The 21,657-nt window shown below is 44.5% G+C and overlaps 1 protein-coding gene across 5 annotated transcripts in view; it reads right to left on the bottom strand.

Annotated features, from left to right (window-relative positions):
* znf512b (zinc finger protein 512B) overlaps positions 1-21,657 on the bottom strand; it is a 147,422-nt gene that overhangs the window by 94,720 nt on the left and 31,045 nt on the right. The gene's annotated exons all lie outside the window — the stretch shown is intronic.

Raw genomic sequence — 21,657 nt, 5'->3', positions numbered from 1 at the left:
TTCAGCTTCATTTTTTTAAACCAGTAGATTTTGCTGACTTCTTACGCTTTACGTATTGTTTTTAAATTCCCTTGCAGTTCCATATTGCAGATTTACACACCCACTTTCCCTTGCACTTGATTCATATATTCCATTCTCATTCAGTTGCTATTTGTTACTGTCTTATGAATACAAATTTTGCATACAAAGTTTGAGCCAATCGTGTGCAAATGTTACACAAAAAACCTGCATGTAGAAGAATGACACCGAGATGACTTCCAAGGTGGCACAGGACACAGAAAATTGTTAAATTATTTGTAATTTTAGATTAATTGTATAACTTTACAATTCCTTTGAAGTGACAAAATTGTATGGAGAGCTGCTAAACAGTAGTGAAGGAATCCAGTTAAATACCCTTAACAAATTGTGGGGAAATGGCTCAAAATATGACTTCAGCACAGGGTAAAGACACCAAAGTCCAGAAATGGACAATATCAAAGGTTAAATACTTAATGCATCTGCATACCATTCCTTTGTCACTACTTCAACAGTGGTGTTAGCTCATTCATGCTACCACTTGTGTTAGAAAAATGGACAATGTCACAAACATTTCACCACTGATATTACTATTAGAAAATTGTGGCATCAAACTTTTGAAAAATGAAAACAACAGTTTAAAAAAAAACTGGAAACGAGTGTCTAAATGGGAGTACTCCTCCAAGTTCAGCTACAGGCAAGGCTAGACAAGGTTACTACAATGAAGAAGCAAGCTGATACTCTGAAAACAAGACAAAAAAATGGTGCTACTGATCCCAAAATGCATATCCTGAGTCAAAAATATGTCATCAAGGGAGAAATTTACAGGGAGAAATTCACTTAACTGCCACAGATGGATCACAAAATTATTTACATAGGATTGCATAGGATATACAACACAGAAACAGGCCATTCGGCCCAACCAGTCCATGCTGGCGTTTATGTTGCATTCGAGCCTCCTCCAGTCTTTCCTCATCTAAATCTATTCCCTTCTCCCTCATATGCTTGTCTAGCCTCCCCTTAAATGCATCTGTACTATTCGCTTCAACCACACCCTGTGGTAGCGAGTTCCACATTCTCACCACTCTTTGGGTAAAGAAGTTTCTTCTGAATTCCCTATTGGATTTCTTGGTGACTATCTTATATTGATGGCCTCTAGTTATGCTCTTCTCCACAAGTGGAAACATTGTCGCTAGGTCCACTCTATCAAAACCTTTCAGAATTTTAAAGACCTTATTAGGTCACCCCTCAGCCTTCTTTTTCAAGAGAAAAAGACCCAGCCTGTTCATCCTTTCCTGATATGTATACCCTCACATTTCTGGTATCATCCTTGTAAATCTTCTCTGCATCCTATCCAGTGCCTCTATATCCTTTTTATAATATGGTGACCAGAACTGTACACAGCACTCTAAGGCCCCAAGTTTCCACATGATTTGCTCCTGATTTTTAGGAGCAACTGGTGTAGAACGGAGTATCTTAGAAATCAGAATTCTCCACATTTAGTTTGCTCCAGTTCTAGTCAAGTAGAACAGTTTCACTTTGGAACAGAATTTTTTTTTCAAAAGGGGGCGGGTCCGGCCACTTACGCCTGATTTCAAAGTTTCGTGAGTGAAAACGTACTCCAAACTAACTTAGAATGGAGTAAGTGAAGATTTTTGTACGCTCGAAAAAACCTTGTCTACACTTTAGAAAATCAGGCGTAGGGAACGAGGTGCGGGGGGGGTTGGGGGGGAAGGGAAGTCATTAAATTCTACAATCAATCCTTAGTTATATTTATACAAATATTATACAAATAAATCCAACCTGAATAAAAATTTATAAGCAAAGAAAAGATTAAATAAACCATGTTCCTACCTGTGTGAAAGTGCTTCAGGCAGGCCTTTCATGTTGGAGACAGGCAGGGGTGTGGCGTCAGTGTCTTGACGGCAGCGGCAGCAAGCTTCGAGCTGAGCTGCAGTGCTTGAGGCAGGCCTTCATTCTCTTCGTGGCTGGCCGCGAAGAAGCAGCACCGGACGGACCCGAGGCCATTCGGCCATGAGATATCAGCGGCGTCAGTGGCTGGCCGGCAGCCGAAGAATCAGCGGACCGATGCGAGGCCATTCGGCCATGAGATAGCAGCGGCGTCAGTGGCTGGCCGGCAGCCGAAGAATCAGCGGACCGATGTGAGGCCATTCGGCCATGAGATAGCAGCGGCGTCAGTGGCTGGCCGGCAGCCGAAGAATCAACGCAGGACACACGCAGCTCATTAAGATTCTTGAGGCCATTCGGCCACGCTTTAGGGGCGGCGTCAGTGGCTGGCCGGCAGCCAAAGAATCAGCAGCGGACGGACGTGAGGCCATTCGGCCATAGGATATCAGCGGCGTCAGTGGCTGGTCGGCAGCCGAAGATACAGCAGCAGCCTTCGAGCTGTGAGGGGTACTGAGGCCATTTGGACAGGGAGAGGCAGCCACATCGACAGTTTTATATTTAAATTTGCAGAATGGGTGCTGCATTGTCAACACCACGTATTATTGCAAAGTTGAATTGGCACTCTTATTTCTCCAAACACACAGTCCTTAATTTGCATGCACCAATGCAGCATCGGTTCTGCAAGTTTAGCAGTGAAAAGCTGAACTCACTGATTTCAGCAGGTGATTTATTCAGCAGTGCTGCTAAAAGCACTCCCTCACACACAGAAATATAAAAAAAAATTAAATTACAAGCCTTTGCAGGGGTCCAAGAAACAAATCTTCACTTTTTCTGCAGTATTTTAAAAAATGGCCGAGTGCCAATGTTTGTGTGAGACTGCGCGTGTGCGCACGCTCCAACGCGCACGCGCAGGGTTGCCGGCACCACGAAGGCTAATTTAAATTGTACCAGCCCCCTGCTGCTTAGAAAATCGGCGTGAGTGTTAGGCTCCGCCCCCTGCTGCGAAGAGCGCGCCGCGCCAAGCAGACATCGAGTTCCAAGGAGCTCGAGAATATCGGATTTTTTTTAGGCGCAGTTTTCGGCGCGAAAAACAGGCGCCCAGCTCGGAGGTGCGGCGTTTTCGCTGCGGCACGAAACTTGGGGCCTAAGTGTGGTCTAACTAGGGTTCAATACAGGTTTAGCATAACTTCCCCACTTCTCAATTCTATACCTCTAGAAATAAACCCTAGTGCTTGGTTTGCTTTTTTATGGCCTTGCTAACCTGTGTCGCAAACTTTGGTGATTTGTGGATTTGTACTCCGAGATCCCTTTGTTCATCTACCCCACCTGGACTCGCACCCTCCAAGTAATATATAACCTTCCGACCAAAATCTAATATCGCACATTTATATGCGCTGAACTTCATTTGTCAATGATATACCCTTTCTGCAAGTTTATTAATGTCCTCCTGTAATTTGTTGCAGTCCTTCTCAGTATTAGCACCCAATTTGGTGTCATCCTCAAAGTTAGAAATTGTGTTTTTGGTTCCAAAGTCTAAACCTTTAATATAAATTGTGAACAACAGTGGTCACAGCTCTGATCCTTGTGGAACACCATCAACATCATAGGCAGTCCCTCGAACGAGGATGACTTGCTTCCACACGAGTTCACAGATGTTTCAATAAAGGACCCGATGTTCCAGTCCTGAACTCCAATTGAAGAGGTGGAAGATGCCTGTGCGTGGATTTTTTTTAAACGTGTGGTGACTGTTGCACATCAGCCACCACACGGGCTCGACAGAGCTAGCCAGACCTGTATCCAGTGGCAAGGGTTAACCAGGACCTGCTCTGCTGCACGGACCCTGCGCATATATATGCAGTGTGGGCAGGCCCGTGCTGCCCCTGGGCCCTCGGCTCTTCTGGGCCCCGTACCCTCATTTGCTGTACCTCCGCCACGATCTCTCGTCGCTCCTCCAGCACAAACATTCGCACACCTCCAGCATGATCTCTCAGCGCTCCTCCGCCACAAAAAACTCGCCGCACCTCCGCCACGAAACACCTGCCGCACCTCCGCACTAAATGTTCGCCGGACCTCCACCACAATCACCCACCAAATCTCATCGCTCCTCGATCACTCGGCGAAAGTCTGCCACAACCTTCCCACTCCTCTGCTGTACCAGGGCCCTGCCGATGTTCGACACTCCAAACGGCGACCTGGGTCCTGATGACATCACCCAGACGCCCACCTCGATGTTCCAGGGCCCGCCGCTTCCAGCTCTTTTTGTAGCCCTGACCTATAGAGGTGTTCTCACGTAGGTCGGAGTGGCCCGCGATGTTCCAGGACCCGCCCTCCTGCTCTTTTTGTAGCCCGACCTGCGGAGGTGTGGGACATCACTGCCACTGTGACCAAAGCAATCTTTTAGCCCTACTCTCTGCTTTCTGTCTTGAAGCCAGATAACTATCCATTCTGCGACATGTCCCCTGACTCCGCATTCTCTGACTTTGTTAATCAGTCTATTGTGGGGTATCTTATCGAAAGCCTTTTGAAAATCTAGATAAATTACATCTACTGCATTACCATTGTCTACGCTCTCTGTTGCCTTTTCAAAAAATTCAATGAGATTGGTCAAGCAAGACTTTCTCATTTAAAATCCATGCTTTTGGTTTCTAGATGTTCTTCAATTTTCTCCTTCAGTAGAGATTCCATTACTTTTCCGACCACTGATGTTAAGCTGACTGGTCTATAATTCCCTGGACATGTTCTAGCCCCCTTCTTAAATATAGGTATTACGTTAGCTACCCACTAAGTCCTTTGGCACACCTTTTGCGAACAAATTCTTAAATATGTGTAGTAATGCCTCTGTTATCTCTTCCCTAGATTCTTTTAAAATGATGGAGGCAATCCATCCAGACCAGGGGTTTTACCTCTGAGTTTGATTGGTTTATTTAATATATCCCTTCTTTTTATTTTAAATGTACTTATCTCATTACTAATCTCATCATCCAATGTCATGTCCACCTGTCTATCTCCATGTTAATTTTGAAGCAAAATAATTATTGAATATTTCAGCAATTTCTCCATCGTTACCTGTGGTATTATCCCTTAATGGCCCTATTCCCATCCCAACATTCCTTTTTTTATTGCTGTGCCTGTAAAATATTTTACTATTTTGTTTTATGTTGTTTGATAATTTAATTTCATAGTTCCTCTTTACCTTCCGAATTGTTTTTTTTGACTTCTCTCCTAATCTTTTCATATTCTCCCTTATCATGCACTCCCCTGCTGTCTATGTACTTAATGTATGCCTCTTTCCTTAATCTCAGTTGTTCCATTATGGCTTCATTCATCCATGGAGTCTCATTAGTGTTTAGCTTGTTCTATCCTTTTAGCGGAATATATTATTCCTGCACTCTGTTGAACATTTTAAATGTTTCCCATTGCTGATCTACATTGTTTTTTGCCAATATTGTTGCCCATTCTATTTTCCCAAGTTCTATTCGCAGCCCCTCAACATCAGCTTTTCTCAAATCAATTACCCTGGTTCTCGTCATACTTATGTCCTTCTAAATTATCATCTTAAAGCACATTATATTATGGTCACTATTGCCTAGATGGTCCCCTACTTTTATTTCTCTTATCTGCTCTGGTTATTCCCCATTACTACATCCAATAACGAATCCTCCCTTGTTGTGCTTTCTACATATTAAGTTAGAAAAAGAGTCATGTACACATTGTAAGAACTCCATTCCTTTATCACTTTACCTATCTCCTCTGTCCAATTAATATCAGGGTAGTTGAAATCCCCCATGATTATTATTCCATATTTTTTACTCATGTCCAGAATTTGTCTGCATATTTCTTCTGTAGACTACACCTATTAGTGTGATTGATCCTTTATTATATTTTATTTCTATCCATATGGATTCTATTTTTGACTTGCTGATAGCTATGTCACATTTTTTTACTGCCATTATGTTATCCCTAATTAGTACAGCTACTCCACCTCCCCTTTTTGCCCCTCTATCTTTTCTAAATATGTTATACCCTGCAATGTTTAATTCCTATTCCTGATTTTTCTGTAGCCATGTCTCAGTAATTCCAGCTATGTCTGGTTCCTCACAATGCACAATTGTCTCCAGCGTCCCTGTTTTATTACAGAAACTGTGTGCATTGCTGTACAGAGAGTTTAACTAATTTTTAATAGGATTTCCTCTCACTTTATGTTTCACCATCTTTTTAGATTCCTGTTCTATAACTCTATTTATTCCCTTGCCATCAATGTCTTCCTTTACTTTATTCTTTCCTATGCTCTCTTTTCCTGTTTTGTTTATACTTAGGCTGGTTACATTACTTGTAGATCCCTTCCCCCAGCTTACTAGTTTAAAGCCTTTGCCACCTCCCTATTTACCCTTTCCGCTAGGACATGGGTCCCATCCAGTTCAGGTGGAGCTTGCCCCAACGGTACAGTCCTTCCAGTCCCAGAATAGGTTTATATATTTTTTTGTATGCCAAGTTGCTGAAAGTGCGAGCTGATAATGTCACAGCGAGGGAAACTAGGCATCTGGGACCCGAGTGAACAGGACAAGCAACTGTGTATCTCCTTAACCAATCAGATGGATTGTAAAGTTAACAGCGCAAGGACTGAGAAGGAAGAGTAAATTAGAGTGGGTGAGTTCAATATCAAATCAGGTACAGAAAGAGAAAAAAAAGAGGAAGGAAACAGAGAGGACAAAAAAGACAGAAAGGATAATAAATATATTTTTAAAATTTCTTTAATCTCGAATCTACAAACCTGAAGGAATGAGACTCCACACTTGTAATAGTAAATTTTCAGTTCCAGAGAGGTTGATTGGCAGTAATTAAAGAGAGTTTAACTCATTTTTAATAGGATTTCCTCTCTATATTTAACCATCTTTTTAGACTCCTGGGGGCTGAAATTCAGGTGCCCAGAAAGCTGGCACACCTATGATTTTTTTCTTTGTACTTACCACACGGTTCCTTGATGCGGTCGAAAGAGCCATTTTCAGGATTTTGACATTTTTCAAACTCCCAGACGAAATGAGTCATAATGGGAGCGGGCCATAAACTGAGAGCCAGGCTGAGTGGCTGAATATAGGTCGGACAGAGAACCTGCCATTGTCAATCAGCGGTGGAGTAGTGATGACTTCACAGCACGTATGCATCACCATGCTCTCTCACCTCCATTAAAGGGGAGGGATTCTGTCATTTTTAATCTTCAGCCACTGGGCCACCAGGGAGGGTTCAGCTGGGCCAGCAGCCTGGCATCCAGGGGCACTGTCTTGTCTTGCTGGCCGATCGGGAAGTTGGCCGGCAAGAATTATTAGATGGTGGCCCCTTTAAGGTCATCAGAGGGTGCACCAACAGAAAAACCTTTTGGGGGCACTGCATGGCAGGGGACTGACGAGTTCAACTGAATATCGATCGGTAAGTTTTTCTTTCATTTAAAAATGACAATGCACTAACTGATGACTCGCTTTTGGCAGTCATCAGAATCGGGCGGTATGGGGTCTAGGCCGAAAAATCCCCGACCTGAATTTGGGTTTGGGCAACCAGTTGACCCCAAAGTGGCGGCCAATCAATTTTGATGAATGGCCACCGCAAACGGGCATTAACGGGTCTCTATGAGACCCTGAATTTCGGCCCCCTGTTCTATAACTATTTATTCCCTTGCCATCAATGTCCTCCCTTACTTTATTTTTTATTATGTTCTCTTGTTCTGTTTTTAGGCTGGTGACATTTCTTGTGGATCCCTCCCACCATCTTACTAGTTTAACATTTTTGCCACCTCCCCATTTACCCTTTCCACTAGGACATGGGTCCTATCCCCGTGCAGGTGGAGCCCGTCCCATTGATACAGCTCCTTCCTGTCCCAGAACTGGTGCCAGTGGCCCATGAAAAGGAACCCCTTTCGCACACCAGCCCTTTAGCCATGTGTTACTTAGCCATCTGTTTGCATCTATGCCAATTTTCCTGTGAGTATTACCCTCGAGGTCCTGCTTTTTAATTTAGAGCCTAACTACTGATACTGTTTCAGCAGGACCTCCTCCCTGTTCCTACCTATGTCACTTTTTCCAGCATGGACTCATCCCTCATCCGAAGCAGTCCCTCAGAGTCAAGGATGATTTGCTTCCACACTAGAAATGAGTTCTCAGGTGAGTGAAGAGTCCAATGCAGGACCTAGTCTCTGTCACAGGTGGGGCAAACAATGGTTGAAGGAACAGGTGGGTGAGGTGCCTGGGTTGCCACGCTGTCGGCGCTTGGCTTCAGCTTGCTCTCGACGAAGAGACTCGAGGTGTTCAGCGCCTTCCCGGATGCTTTTCCTCCACATTGGGCAGTTGGACTACGACAATTGGATTTACCCCTTCCATTTCCAAGTTCCTCTCCAGACGCTGTGAGATATCCCTTGCCTGGTAGGCAACACATCCTTCGGGATTCTCATTCTTTGCTGCTGAGGACGCTATCTATTCCCCTAATTATAGAGTCCCCTATCACTGCCACATTTCTGTTCTGCTCTACCCCACCACTTGGACAGCCTACTGAGCCACGGTGCCTTGGTCTGCATGTGGCTGTCCTCCCTGTGGTCTTTCTCCTTGTCCTCACAGGCAGCGAGTTCATCGTGCCTGTTGGATAGGACCAGTGCCTGTGGGACCTCATTCTCAACCTGTCCTAAATCCCCGCCACCCGGCTCTCCAACAGTCACATCCTCCCTTTCCTGAACCTGTGTTTTCCTCTGGGATGTGACTGTATTCTGGATAAAACTGTCCAGAAATTCCTCCCCCTCCCTTACTTCTAAAATATATAAACTTGGTGGTAAATAAAAGAATGTTTGGAAACATTAAGGAAAATAATCTCCAAACTTTCCTCAGAAAGCATTAAAACAATTGTTGGATCTGCTCACCTCAGTCCAGTACCAAAGATCAGGCACAACGTTTAACCAAATTCAATATGCACAGAATTCCTAAATAGTTTAATAAAGTGTCCATATAAAACAGGAATCAAGTACATGCAACAAACATATGTTGCAAAGAACAATAAAAGCATACACAAACATTCTTTGAATGCAGCTGAGCTGAGATTCCAGGTTCTACAAACCTCATCCAGTTAACATTTTGTACTAGTCTACAAGATAATTCATATAAAATTACATAGAATTATACAGAATGAACAGCAAAAAAACAGGCCATTCATCCCAACTGCTCTGTGTCGGTGTTTATGCTCGAAATGAGCCTCTTCCCACCATATTTCATCGAACTCTATCTGCATATACTTCTATTCCTTTCTTCCTCATGTATCTAACTTCTCCTTAAAGAAACTTACTGTTATGTATTTAACCCTTTGTAACCTGCATCACACCTGACCACCAGAGGGCCCACCTGTTGGGAGTCCCAAGGGATCTCAGCATCCCTTGGGAGCACAGTATAGAAGCAGGCCACCCATGAGGTACCTGCACTCTGGAATCTTAATAAAGGAGCCAAGATCACACTTGCTCATTACACACAGTACTCAGCCTCACCATTTATTATTAGTGTAACAATTGCTGACGAGGTAATGAACAACTGCGCGAAAATGCAAAGAACAGTCAGCATCCTGGAGAAGTTCTCAGAAGGGGACGATTGGAAGGCCTTTGTGGAGAGACTCGACCAATACTTTGTGGCCAATGAGGTAGAAGAGGATAAGAATGCCACCAAACGAAGGGCGATGCTCCTAACTGTCTGTGGGGCAACAACCTATGGCTTCATGAAGAATCTCCTGGCCCTGGCAAAACCAACAGAGAAATCCTACAAAGAATTGTGTACGCTGGTCCGGGAGCACCTAAATCCTAAGGAAAGCATTTTGATGACGAGATATCGGTTCTACACATGTCAACAATCGGAGGGCCCGGAAGTGGCGAGCTATGTCGCCGAACTAAGGCCCCTCGCAAGACATTGTGTGTTTGAGGGATTCCTAGAACAAATGCTCAGAGACTTTTTTTTACTGGGCATCGGACATGAGACAATCCTTCACAAACTGTTGACTGTAGAAACTCCGAATTTGAGTAAAGCCTTAACAATAGCCCAGGCATTTATGTCCACCAGCAACAACACCAAGCAGATTTTGCAAAACAAAGAAATTTCAGCCAGGATTGTGCATAAAGTAACATCGGTTTTGAGCAGAAATGTACATGACAGAACGTACACGCCGGCTGCTGTGGCCCGACCTCAATTGACCCAGAGTCCGCCATCATCTGTTAATGCGAGGCAGTTAACACACTGTTGGCGCTGCAGAGGTGATCATCGGCCCCATCAATGCCACTTTAAGCACTATGCGAGCAATGGTTGCAGAACAATGGGACACCTCCAACGAATGTGCAGGCGAGCTGCAAACCCTTCAAACCCCCACGTTGCAGAGGAAGATCGATCCACAGTGGATCAGACTGAATTGGAAACTCGTACTGAGGAGGCAGAAGTGTACGGGGTACACACGTTCATGACAAAATGCCCACCAATAATGCTGAAATTTGAACTGAATGGCATTCCAGTATCTATGGAGCTGGACTTGAGTAAAAATGCATTGGACAGGCATTTGTACCTTCGACAGGCCCAAGCTCAGCCCCATTCACACCAAACTAAGGACTTACACCAAGGAACTAATCCCTGTAATTGGCAGTGCTGAAGTCAGAGTCTCCATTGATGGAGCAGTACACAAACTCCCGCTGTGGATTGTGCTAGGGGATGGCCCCACGTTGTTTGACAGAAGCTGGCTGGGGAAAATCTGCTGGAACTGGGACGCCATCCGAGCACTTTTGTCCGTCGGCGACACCTCATGTACCCAGGTTCTAAGCAAGTTCCCATCGTTATTCAAGCCAAGCATTGGAAGCTTCTCGGGGGCGAAAGTGCAGATCCATTTGGTTCCCGGTACGCGCTGTACCGTACATGATGCGTGAAAAAGTGAAAATCGAGCTGGACGGGCTGCAATGTGAAGGCATCACCACGCTGGTAGAAGTCAACGACTGGGCCAGTCCAATTGTCCTGGTACTCAAGGAGGACGGTACGGTTAGAATTTGCGGGGACTATAAGGTAACGATTAACCGTTTTTTGTTGCAGGACCAGTACTCGCTACCCAAGGCAGACGACCTATTTGCGACCCTGACTGGAGGGAAGATGTTCACCAAGCTGGACCTGACCTCGGCCGACATGACGCAGGAGCTGGAGGAGTCTTTGAAAGGCCTCACCTGCATCAACACGCACAAAGGTTTGTTTATCTACAACCGGTGCCCGTTCGGGATTCGGTCGGCCGCAGCGATCTTCCAGCGGAACATGGAGAGCCTGCTAAAGTCGGTTCCTTGCACTGTGGCCTTCCAGGACGACCTATTGGTCGGGACACCATGGAGCACTTGAAGAATCTGGAGGAGGTTCTGAGTCGGTTGGAAAGCATGGGGCTCAGGTTGAAACGCTCGAAGTGTGCTTTCCTGGCACAGTACATCGAATTCTTAGGAAGGAGAATCGCAGTAGACGGCATCAGACCCACCGACGCCAAGACGGAGGCCATCAAGAACGCACCACGACCACAGAACGTGACGGAGCTGTGGTCGTTCCTGGGACTCCTTAACTATTTTGGTAATTTCCTACCTGGGTTAAGCACCCTGCTAGAACCCCTATATGCGCTACTGCACAAGGGAGACGACTGGGTATGGGGGAATTCACAAGAGGCTGCCTTTAAGAAAGCCAGAAATTTATTGTGTTCGAACAAACTGCTTGTCCTGTATAACCCATGTAAACGATTAGTGTTAGCTTGCGATGCATCGTCATATGGGATCGGGTGTGTGCTACAACAGGCTAATGAATCGGGGTTTTGCAACCGGTAGTGTATGCATCCAGGAGTTTGTCCAAGGCCGAAAGGGCCTACAGCATTGGTTGAAAAAGAGGCTCTGCCCGTGAGTTTACGGGGTAAAAAAAAATGCGGCAGTACTTACTTGGCCTCAAGTTCGAGCTTGAAACTGACCACAAGCCGCTCATATCGCTATTCCTGGAGAGCAAAGGGATTAATACTAATGCCTCTGCCCGCATACAAAGATGGGCGTTCACGCTGTTGGTATACAACTATGTAATCCAATACAGACCGGGCACAGAGAACTGCGCAGATTCTCTCAGTCGGCTACCATTGCCCAACTATAAAGTAACGATTAACCGTTTTTTGTTGCATGACCAGTACCCGCTACCCAAGGCAGCGGAAATGGCACAGCCAGCGGACTTGCTCATGGTCATGGAGGCATTTGAGAACGAGAAGTCCCCTGTTACGGTCCGCCAGATCAGGACCTGGATCAGCCAGGAGCCTTTACTCTCCTTGGTAAAAAAACTGTGTCCTCCAAGGGAGCTGGTCCAGTGTCCCAGTGGAGATGCAGGAAGCGATTAAGCCGTTCCACAGATGCAAAGACGAGTTGTCCCTGCAGGCGGACTGTCTTTTGCGGGGCAATCGCGTGGTCTTGCCCAAGAAAGGCAGAGACACATTTATTTGCTAACTGCCCAACACCCACCCAGGCATCGAAATGATGAAAGCCATAGCCAGATCCCACGTGTGGTGGCCTGGCATCGACTCAGATTTAGATTCATGCATGCGCCAGCGCAACACTTGCTCTCAGTTGAGCAATGCATCCAGAGAGGCACCGCTAAGTTTGTGGTCATGGCCATCCAAACCGTGGTCGAGGATCCATGTAGACTATGCGGGTCCATTCCTAGGCAAAATGTTTTTGGTTTTCATGGACCCTTACTCAAAATGGATTGAATGTGCAAAAATGTCTGTAAGCACATCCACGGCCACCATTGAAAGCCTACGAGCCGTTTGCCATGCACGGCTTGCCTGATGTCCTAATTAGCGACAATGGGCCATGCTTCACCAGTGCTGAATTCAAGGAATTCATGACCCGCAACGGGATCAAACATGTCACATCTGCCCCATTCAAGCCTGCATCCAACGGCCAGGCAGAATGGGCAGTTCAGACCATCAAGCAAAGCTTGGAACGTGTGTTGGAAGGCTCCCTGCAGACCCGGTTGTCCCGAGTGCTGCTCAGCTACCGCACCAGACTCCACTCACTCACCAGGATTCCCCCAGCTGAGATGGTCATGAAAAGGGCGCTTAAAACAAGGCTCTCTTGTCCACCCTAATCTCCATGATCACGTGGAGGGAAAGCGGCATCAACAAACTGTGCACCATGACCGCGCAAATTTGTCACGCGATATTGAGATCAATGATCCTGTATTTGTGCTCAATTATGGACATGGTCCCAAAAGGCTCGCTGGCACGGTCATGGCCAAAAAGGGGAGTAGGGTGTTTCAGTCAAACTGACCAATGTACAAACGCACAGAAAACATTTGGACCAAATCAAATTGCGGTTCATCAACAGCTACAAACAACCCGAAGAGGACACCACCAACTTTGACCCTCCAACACACACACAAGCGGCAACTGACATCACAGTTGACCACGAAACCAAACTCATCATCCCCAGCAGCCCGGCAAGGCCTGCTGCCCAACAGCCCAGTGAAGAACTGACCAACCCACCCACATCAGCATTTGTACCGAGACAATTGGCAAGGGAGCGCAAAGCCCCAGATTGTCTCACCTTGTAAATAAGTGTACTTTTGATTTCACGGGGGAGTGATGTTATGTATTTAACCCTTTGTAACCTGCATCACACCTGACCACCAGAGGGCTCACCTGTTGGTGTCCCAAGGGATCCCAGCATCACTTGGGAGCACAGTATATAAGCAGGCCACCCACGAGGTACCTGCACTCTGGAATCTTAATAAAGGAGCCAAGGTCACACTTGCTCATTATACACAGTACTCACCTCACCATTTATTATGAGTGTAATACTTACTATATTATATTAGTTTAGCAATTAATGGAGAAAAAGATGATATAATTACAAGATTGTTATAGTTCTTAGATGAAGGGCACAATTAAATAATTCATAAACACTACGCCAAAGATAGATACAAAAGCGGCATACCTTTTGGGATTAATATCTATGAAAACAAAAATAGAAATTAAATGAACAGAACAGAAAAACATAAGAAATAGGAGTAGGAGTAGGCCATATGGTCCCTCAATGTCAAATGTATTATATTTGGGGCATAAGATCGATCTTCTGACAAAACCAATACACTGAAAAAATTCTTGTCATGCTGACAGATTATAGTGCTTTAACTCTTTCTAAGGAGCCAGGCCGTCATTACAAATTAAATGATAATAGCCTGTAATTTGCGGTCAGCGGCAAAGCAAAGACGATCACCTCTGGCCCCGAAGAAAGCTTCCCACAAAGATCTCGTGATCTCTGTGGTGAGAAGTTTGGCTTTTTCGATGTGCAGTTGAGATCAGTGCAGTTTGGTGGGAAATCCAAAGCGCGAGCTGCTGTGATGTCAACAAGCTGTCGAAGCAGCCAATAACAATGCAGAATTCTCACAGACAGGTAACCAGGAAGTGAAGAAGCTGCTTTTATTCTGACTTTTTAAAAATGGTACAGAGAGCACATGGGGAAAAGGTAAACCTGAGGTAAATATGAACAAACTTTTAAAAAAGTATAATTTCTTTTTGTTTCTTAAAAATTGTAATTTTTATTATAATGGAGAAATTTGTCACTCCATAAAATTAAAATTAGTTTTCAGAGCCATAATGTTTGTTTAGCAGTCAATATACTGTTAAAACCCCAGTTACACCTAGTCCAACAATTAAAACTTTAATGTAGTATTTAACAGCAATATTACTGAAGAAAAGTCCAAATTTTCATCAGTTTCTCTGATTTCCCTGATTACATTGATTGATGACTATGGGGGGGGAGGGGGGGGGAACGGCCGAGGCATAGTGCAGCCAGTGTTGGAGCAGTGAATGACTGACTGCAACTTCAGGATTTCTGTGTTAGGATGTGCATTCACTAAATCCTGAAATTGCGTTCAGTTTTATGGGGTTAAAACAGCGAACATCTCGGGCCAGCAATGAGTCGGGACCCAGGGAAGGTACAGCACGGGCCAGCAGTGAGGCCGGGACATGATGCCAGAATATGCGTGGTCACTAGTAAAGAACCAACGACCAAAGCGTCAGGCGCTGTAGAGAGCGTGGAAAAAGTGCAGCAGAGTATACACATGGAAAGTAGCGTGCCGGAGCTGGAGCTGGGGGGCCCGGGGTACAGCGTCAGTATTTTATGGACAAATACGCAAGCTGCTCCAAGATCAATGTGCTCACCTACACTGCGATCTCTGAAAACCAGGAAGAGAGGACCTGAGGGAGGAAGGGAGGGAGGGAGGGGGTCAGTAGGAATGTGCGTGTGTGTGTGTGTTAGACCCATGCAACAGAGCCTGGTCTCCAATAGTCTTCGATCCCATTGCCATTGGACCAAGACCTTGCTCTATTAAGTCCGTGTGGTAGCTGGTGTGCAATGGCCACCCCACGTTAAAAGAATTCACGCACAGGCATCTTCCACTCTTTAAAATGAAGTTCGAGATCTAGTATCAGCCACCTTAGAACTCATTTTAGTGTGGAAGCAAGTCATCCTCGACACCAGGGGACTGCCTAAGAAGAAGATAACAATGAACACTGTTCATTTGTTCTTATTGCCCACCGCAAATTCTGGCCAATAGAAAAAGTGAACAATAATAGACCAATGAATTTAGTTACCTTGTAGTACTCTGAAATAAGACAGGGCTAGGTACTCTCAGCAAGAGAAAGAAGAGTTTGTCACTAGTTAATTCCTCCAGTGAGTTTCGGCTTTCGCACAAGACATTTACGAGAGGGAGCGATGATCTTCACGCACCTAATGAGTATGCAGGTTAGAAATGTAAAGTCAGCAATGGAACAGTTAGCTTAATAAAATGAGGAATCCTCTTTATTAAAAAATGCATTGAATAAAATATTAAGTATTAGATTGTTATAAGATCATAAGAAATAGGAGCAGGAGTAGGCCATATGGCCCCTCGAGCCTGCTCCGTCATTTTATACAATCTTGGCTGATCCAATCATGGACTCAGGTCCACTTTCCTGCCCGCTCCCCATAACCCCTTATTCCCTTCTCGGTTAAGAAACTGTCTATCTGTCTTAAATTTATTCAATGTCCCAGCTTCCACAGCTCTCTGAGGCAGCGAATTCCACAGATTTATAACCCTCAGAGAAAATAAATTTCTCCTTATTTCAGTTTTAAATTGGTGGCCCCTTATTCTAAGATCATGCCCTCTAGTTCTAGTCTTCCCCACCAGTGGAAACTCTGCATCCACCTTGTCAAGCCCCCTCATAATCTTATACGTTTTGATAAGATCACCTCTCAATCTTCTGAATTCCAATGAGTAGAGGCCCAACCTACTCAACCTTTCCTCATAGGTCAACCCCCTCATCTCTGGAATCAACTTAGTGAACCCTCTCTGAACTGTCTCCAAAGCATCTTTTCGTAAATATGGAAAGCAAAACTGCACACAGTATTCCAGGTGTGGCCTCAGTGTTCTTGCAGGAAACCCCAAACAAACAAGCAAAAGAAAGAACTTGCATTTATATAGCATCTTACATGTCTTTAGATGGTTCCAACGAGCTTCACAGCCAATGAAGTAATTTTTAAAGTGTAGAAACTGTTGAAAGGTAGGCAAATGCAGCAAACAAAATTGCACACAGCAAGCTCCCACAAACAGCAAAGATAGATGGCCAGATATTCTGTTTTAGTGGTGTTAGTTGAGGGATACATTTTAGCCAGTACTACCCAGCTCTTCTTTAAATAGTGCCATGGGATCTTATAAGTACATCTGAAAGGGCAGACGTAACCCCAACAATGTTTCACTGTATTTTTTTTGGGTGCGTGGTCCCTTTAACTGACTGCACGGCCCATTCAAATTTTTGCGCATGTGTGGTTTCTTGCATTGCAAAGCCGGTGATCGGCCTGTGCGGGACCTCCAGACCACTGCGTGACCATGCAGCTTAACGGGAATGTTAGTGCCCAGTTTAAGGTCTCACCTGAAGCAACACTTCTGACAGTGCAGCTCTCCCCCAGTACATAACCTTTTGTACTATAATGGCAGAACAGTTGTATAATTGGTGAGTAGACAATGCCTGCTGGGGGATGACTAATAATCTCACTTTAGATTATATTTCAGCCTGATCCCCTGAAGCTTTGGAAAATGCTTTCAAAAAAAATCAAGGGAGAATACATGAACTGAGAAAGAATCTCGGCAATATACAACTCAGTATTCAACAGAATTCAAAGGAGTTGTCAAAGTGACACAACACTGAGATAGAAAATAGACTCGTACCACAGCAGTGTGTGTAAATGCAGGTTTATGTAAATTTACCAACTCCCTCACTCAAGAAACAAATGTATTTTGAATGTAAAAAGTGGTCATGAGAGAACTGTGCAGCGAATGTATGAAAGATATAAAGGGACAGACAAAACAAAAATGCAACTTAAAATATTTTATGAAAAAATAACAAAAAGGATTGACTACAAAGATTTTGCAAGAGATAACCAAGATTAGATCTGATTTGATTTAAGCGATCGTAGGAATCCACCTGGAGCATTATTTTTTTTGTTTCATATGATGACTGACTGATAGGTGTATTGCTAGCATTTTCTGCTTTCATTTATGATTTAGGTACTTTCAGTATGGACCACATAGAATAGACTCCATACCAAGCTAGGATTGAATATTATGATCATGGAGATAAGGCAGACTCTTGTGTGGCAGTTTAAAAACATTGAGCAAACTAACACCTGTGACATAGAATAGATGCAAAAATCTAAATGAATAGTTTCGGACTTTCTACACCAAATGACACAAACCAGATTACACCTCCAACAGCTATACAAGTATGCCCAATAGACTGAAATGTAACAAATCAGTTATTATTAGCATTGTATCCACTAGAAACTAGGATTTCCCCACTTTATTTAAGTATTTCAATTATAATATGCAATGAACTGGACAGGAAATTAGTGCAACCCAATATGTGTGATTATGGAGATCCCATGCGGGAGAATTCCCTGTCTATAAGACAATAAAGTCCTACACCACATAATGGCAATCACCCAACGTGATGTAACAAAATCACACATTTCCTGGGGATATATGCAGCTAGAAGTACAATTAGAGTTCTAAAGATCTCAGACACGAGAGTCTGTCCACATTTGAGCAAATGAAAAACGTATTTGGAGTTACAAACTCTTATTCCTATAGGCAAATCAATCCACAATAAAGGAGCTGCATAGCTGCAAACTGAAAAACCTCAATCTCCCAAACAGAGAAACATAGAAACATAGAAAATAGGTGCAGGAGTAAGCCATTCTGCCCTTCAATAAGATCATGGCTGATCATTCACCTTAGTACCCCTTTCCTGCTTTCTCTCCATACTCCTTGATCTCTTTAGCCGTAAGGGCCATATCCAACTCCCTCTTGAATATATCTAACGAACTGGCATCAACAACTCTCTGCGGAATAGAAACATAGAAAAGAAGCTAAAAAACTAAAAATAGGTTTAATATAATAGCTACCCTATACGCCAATATATTCTTTAATAGTACAAAACATAGTGGCAGTACCTGTAATACAATCTTACTTAATTAAGCATGGGAAAAAGCTAGAGACTTTGAGCAATGATGCAAACTCTAAGTACAGTGGGCACATGTGTAACAGGTACAAATATCAGATTTGGGTACATTCAGGTTAAAAATCTTATACTGAGTTTGTCTAAGCCCTTTACAATGGCTTACAGCAAAAATAAAGTCCTGGAGGAAATTAAAATCAATGAAGGTTTCACGTTTTATGGGATCATCTAGCCATATTTACAATATGGTTGTAAATCTTTAATTAGCTGGTGGAGTTGCTTAGTAATCAAGTGCTTCAACTGTTTAATCTGTCCTTGCAGAGTCTGCTGACCAAGAAATGCAGAAGTTGAAAATGATTAATTGAGCTATTGCCAGTAATATCTCAGTACAGTAGAGCGCATGAATCCGAACCCTGGTAATCTGCATAGGTCAGCAATCCAGAAGAAATGTGCTTGGTCCTGACCAGTTCGAATTTGCGGCTTTCTAATGAAAATACATATCTCTCTGTGAAATCAATGAATCAGTTACCGAACATGAAAAAGTGGAATACATTTTGCAATAATAAATTATATTAATGCCAGTTGATCTTGCATGGCATTGCTCATGGGCATTTAAAACAAAATTGAAATGGATTAGACTTTAGCAACTGACACATCTCACAAGTGTTGCTCATAGATTACTTGACTTGTTCAACAACAACTTGTATTTATACAACGCTTTTAACATAGTAAAATGTCCCAAGGCCCTTCACAGGTGTATTATAAGACAAAAATTTGACACCAAGCCATATAAGGAGAAATTAGGGCAGATAATCAAAAGCTTGGTCAGAGGTAGATTTTAAGGAGCATCTTAAAGGAGGAAAGAGAGGTAGAGAGGTAGAGAGGTGGAGAGGTTTAGGCAGGGAATTCCAGAGCGTAGGGCCTAGGCAACAGAAGGTACAGCCACCAATGGTTGAGCGATTATAATCAGGAATGTTCAAGAGGGCAGAATTAGAGGAGCGCAGACATTTCGGGGAGTTGCAGGGCTGGAGGACATTACAGCGATAGGGGAGGGCGAGGTCATGGAGGGATTTGTAAACAAGCATAAGAATTTTGAAATCGAGGCGTTGCTTAACTGGGAGCCAATGTAGGTCAGTGAGCACAGGGGTGATGGGTGAACGCGAGTTGGTGCGAATTAAGACACGGGCAGTCGAGTTTTGGATGACTTCAAATTTACGTCGTATAGAATGTAGATGGCCAGCCGGGAGTGCATTGGAATAGTCAAGTCTAGAGGTAAAAAAAAAGGCATGGATGAGAGTTTCAGCAGCGGATGAGCTGAGGCAAGGGTAGAGACAGGCGATGTTATGAAGCTGGAAATAGGTGCTCTTAGTTATGCCACGGACATGTCGTCGGAAGCTCATTTCAAGGTCAAATATGACACTAAGGTTGCAAACAGTGTGGTTCAGCCTCAGACAAATGTTAGGAAGAGAGATGGATTCAGTGGCTAGGGAACAGAGTTTGGGGCAGAGACCAAAAACAGTATTTAATTGGAGAAAATGTTTGCTCATCCAGAACTGAATGACGGGCAAGCAGGCTTGGAGACCATGGAAGAGTCGATAAAAGTGGTAGTGAGGTAGAGCTGAGTGTCATCAGCGTACATGTGGAAACTAACCGTGTATTTTCGGATGATGTCGCCAAGGAGCAGCATGTAGATGAGAAATAGGAGGGAGCCAAAGATAGATCCTTGGGGCACACCAGAGGCAACGATACAGGAGCGGGAAGAGAAGCCATTGCAGGCGATTCCCTGGCTATAATTAGATAGATAAGAATAGAACCAAACGAGTACAGTCCTACCCAGCTGGACCATGGTGGAGAGACGCTGGAGGAGGATGGATCGGTCAACTGTGTCGAAGGTTACAGATAAGTAAAGAAGGACAAAGAGCGATAGCTTATCTTTGTCACAGTTACAAAGGATGTCTGTGACTTTGATGAGAGCTGTTTCGATACTTGGCAGGGGTGGAAACCAGATTAGAAGGATTCAAACATGGAGCTGCGGGAAAGATGGGCATGGATTTGGGAGACGACAATACATTCAAGGACTTTGCAGAGGAAAGGGAGATTGGAGATGGGGCGGCAGTTTGCAAGGACAGAGGGGTTAAGGGTTAGTTTTTTGAGGAGGGGGTTGATGACGGCAGATTTGAGGGAGGGGGGACAGTACCTGAGGAGAGAGAACCATTAACAATGTCAGCTAACATGGGAGCCAGAAAAGGAAGTTGGGTGGTCAGCAGTTTGGTGGGAATAGGGTCGCAGGAGCAGGAAGTGGGTCTCATGGACAAGATGAGCTCGGAGAGGTCATGAAGGGTGATTGGAGAGAAACTGGAACAAGAGGTGAGTTCAGGACTAGGGAGGGGGGGAAACCTTAGAGGAAGTTTGGCCCGGTGGGCTAGGGGGAGAAAGAGAGGTGGCAGAGGAAGCTGAATGGATGGTCTCAATCTTAGAGACAAAGAAGTCTATGAGCTTTTCACACTTGTTGGAGGTGAGAGTAGAGAAGACAGGGGTTTAAGAAGATGGTTAGCAGTGGCGAACAGAAACTGGGGTTTATCTTTGCATTCCAGAATGATTCTGGAATAGTTAGTAATTTTGGCAGGCGAGAGCAAGACCCGATAGTGCTTCATGTGGTCCAGCCAGATCTGGCAGCAAATGGTTGTCCGCCATATCCGTTCAAGTCTGTGTCCCTTGGACTTAAGGGAGCAAAGATGAGGGCCATGCCAGGGGGAATGGCCAGGGTGAGAGAGAATAATTGTTTTAATAGAGACTTGGCATTAAAAGTGGTGGTGTGGGTGTGGCTGAGCAGATCGGTAGCTGCATAAATGTTGTGGTGAATAGAGGCTGGACTGTTGGGATTTCTCAAATGCAGTTGTAAGGGAGTTGGGGGAGAGTTTTTCCCAGGTTGGGGGGCGGGGGCGGTGGGGAGAGGTGGGGGAGCTAGTGGGATAAAGGGGGATGTGGGTGGAGAGCGATATGAGGAAGTGGCCAGAGATAACCTTATCTGCAATTGACACAATGGGAGTAGCGAGGCCACGAGAGGTGGCAAGGTCGAGGGAGTGGCCATGAATATGGGCTGGGGAGTTCAAATGGAGGGACAGATTAAAAAGCAGTTGAAAGAGTTCAGTGAGAACAAAGACACGCAGGATCGGGGGATGT

This window comes from Pristiophorus japonicus, chromosome 12, assembly GCF_044704955.1.
Source record: "Pristiophorus japonicus isolate sPriJap1 chromosome 12, sPriJap1.hap1, whole genome shotgun sequence".
In the NCBI taxonomy this organism is placed as follows: Eukaryota; Metazoa; Chordata; class Chondrichthyes; family Pristiophoridae; genus Pristiophorus; species Pristiophorus japonicus.
Note: the sequence above shows the minus strand (reverse complement) of the source record. Positions and strands in the feature narration are given on the sequence as shown.